Consider the following 3,337-nt stretch of genomic DNA (forward strand, 5'->3'; position numbering starts at 1 on the left):
GTAGTGTCGCAAGATCTTCAAGGCGAAACTTACAACTCCTAATTCCAATTCATGGTTGGTGTAATTATTCTCATGACTTTTTGAGTTGGTTCAAATCATAAGCGATCACTTTGTCTCTTTGCATAAGTACGCATCCCATGCCCTGATGTGATGTGTTACAATAGACAATGAAGTCTTTAGTTCCTTCTGAAAGTGAAAGAATCGGTGCACTACACAACATGTGTTTCAATCTCTGAAACTCATATTCTTTCCACTCGAACTTCAAATATTTATGTGTGAGTATCAAGAGGGGTATTGCTATCTTCTAGAATTTTTCTATAAATCTAATGTAATTGTCGGAGAATCCTAGAAATTTATGCACCTCCGTTGGCGTCATGAGTGCTTCCCAATTCTTTATGGATTTGTTCTTGGAAGGATCTACGTGAATACCCTTGTCACTAACCAAGTATCCTAGAAAGTGTACTTCCCTGAGCAAAAATTCACACTTTAAGAATTTTTCGTACAATTTCTCTTTTCTCAAGAACTGCAAAATGATTCGAAGATGTTGGTCATGTTCCTCCTCTATTCGTGAGTATATCAATATATCATCATTGAATACGATCATGAATTTGTAAAGGTATGGCTTACAAACACAGTTTCTTAGATCCATGAAGACTGATTAAGCATTAGTTAAGCCAAAAGGCATAACTAGGAACTCGTAGTGGCCTTATCGAGTTCTAAATGCCATCTTCGGAATGTCTTCCTCTTGAACTCGAAGTTGATGGTACCCTAACCTTAAATCAATCTTTGAGTAAAATATGGATCCTTAGAGTTGATCGAACAAATCGTTAATCCTTGGGAGTGGATATTTGTTCTTGATCGTCAACTTATTTAGTTCTTGGTAATCGATGCACATTCTGAAGGCTCCATCCTTCTTATTGTCGAATAGCACCAAGGTGCCCTAGGGTGAGAAACTTGGTCTTATAAAGCCTTTATCTAGAAGCTCCTGAAGTTGACCAGACAACTCTTGTATTTCCGAAGGGGCTAATTAGTAGGGAGATTTTGCCACTGTAGATGCCCTTAGGACTAGGTCACTTCGAAATTCAACCTCATGAATTGGTAGTAGTATGGGCAAGTCCTCCGGAAATACATCGGTAAAATCATATATTTACGGTATGTCCTCGATTTCCTTCTTCTTGCCCTTCTTGTCTACGGTGTGCGCCAAGAAAGTGTGATACTTCTTGTAAAGGTATTAATGTTCCTTCATGAAAGAGTTGATTTTAAGGCTATTGTTGGTCTTATCTCCAGAGATTACCTACGATTCCATGTTGGGTAAGAGTAGTTATACTTCCTTATCGTAGTATAATATCTCAGCTCAATGCGGAGATAACCAGTCCATACCAATGATGACATCGAAGCTACTGATGGTCATGGGCATGTGGTTGACGTGAAAAGTAAGGTTATTTAGAGTGAGGAGGCAGTTTTCTATTATTTCCTAAGAACTACCGAATTCTCCATTGGCCATTTCTATTATATAAGGCTCATCTAAGTTCCTAAACTTATGAATTAAAAGTTTTCTAAACTTAGGTGTAATAAAAATTCTTTCAGCACCAGAATCAAAGAGTATATATGTATATAAACCGTGAACAGGAAAAGTACCTGTCACAACGGTGAGGTACTATATGGCATCCTTTGCACCAATCACAAACGTGCTTCCTGTTACGTTTCTTCCCTCATTCCTCAACTTTTGGTCAGTTCCTTATGAGGTACCCATCAATCCCATACTTAAAGTAGGACCGATTATCTAGCAATGCAACCATGACTGGGTTGGTTGCGGTGGTAGAAATAGTCACGGGTTGTCGGCAATATTTCTCAGTATGCCCTCTGCGATTGCACCTGGTATAGTGCATGTAGTTACCGAAGTGGTGGAAGTGACATGAGTTTCACTCTGGATGATTTCCCACGTATTGTCCTTGGGATGCGGGAGCTAAAGCTGGTGCAAGGCAGCATTGATGGCATATGATTTGACAGTTTTCTGTCTTTTTTTGGGAGCTTGCTTTTAGGCACCCTTAAATCCGCTTTCGGATTTGCACTTTTTTCCCTTGACCTCGGGATGTCGGTTTTATGGACCAATGTGTCTCATCTTATTTCCTGTTTGGTCAGGCTATAAGCCAATCTTTTCGCACTATCATATGTCGATGGTCATGTAGCCATGGCCAACCCTTGAATGGGTTGACCCAATCCCTAAATGTACCTTTCAAATTTCTTGTACTCATGGGTCACAAAGTTTGGGAAAAGGTTAGTGAAGTCTTTGATCCGGTTGGTGTAAGTCGAGATGTCGATGTCACTCATGGTCAAGTTCCACAGCTCTTGCTCCAGTTGTTGCATCTCCTCTCGGGAACAATATTCCACAATGAGCATCTATTTCATTTCATCCCAAGTTAAGGCATTAGCACTTGTGAGACTCATGGTCTTGACATGGTCATTCCACCAACACATAGTCATGTCTACAAAAGTTTAAGCGGTGAACTTAACCTTGCTTCCCTCGATGCAAGAGTAGATCTCAAAGACAAACTATATCTTCTCGATCCACCTAGAAAGGCCTCCAACTCCCCCGTTCCCATAGAACGTCTTAGGTTTGTAGTTCATAAAGACTTTGTAGATGCACACTCTTTATGCACCTTTCTCATTTACTTCGGGGCCTTCACCTCCAGTTCCCGAGTTTGTGTGACGATCATTCCCAAATGCTACTAGTTCCTCGGTTATTCTTTGCTCGACCATTGCATGAATAGCCACGTGATCTAGAGGTGGGTTACCTTGTGTAGGTTGAGCATCCTGCACAGCTTAAAGTCCTTGGCTAGATCTGGGAATTCATGGGGGTCCAATTTCTATATTCCTAAAGTTAACAACGAGACGTGAGTTAATTCGTTTGAATTAGTAAGTTTGTACTCTCGTGATTAGGTCGTGGTGTATTAGTGTTAGTGTTTAATGGAAGCAACCATAACAACATAGATTCCATGAAAACATATAAGAATACCATGCATCATATATTATACAAAAACTATAAAAACATGAGGGTGGCTTTTAGGATAGGAAATATTTGGGGTTACAAAACATGCGTGTGTGAGCCTTTCCCCGTATTCTAACCCTGAAATAAAAGTATTAGTATCCCTCCTAGCCATCATGCCAGGGCAAAAGAAAAGGAAACTAGAATCCGCAATAAACTATCAAGAGATCCATCAGTTGGACTAACTATATATATACAAACTCTAAACAAGCATCAAAAGGAGAAACTCGTGACTTCATCATTTCCAGCTGAAGCTCCAATCAGTCCATGTGGATGATCACCTCTACTAGC

The sequence above is a fragment of the Lactuca sativa genome, chromosome 3 (assembly GCF_002870075.4).
Source record: "Lactuca sativa cultivar Salinas chromosome 3, Lsat_Salinas_v11, whole genome shotgun sequence".
Classification (NCBI taxonomy): Eukaryota; Viridiplantae; Streptophyta; class Magnoliopsida; order Asterales; family Asteraceae; genus Lactuca; species Lactuca sativa.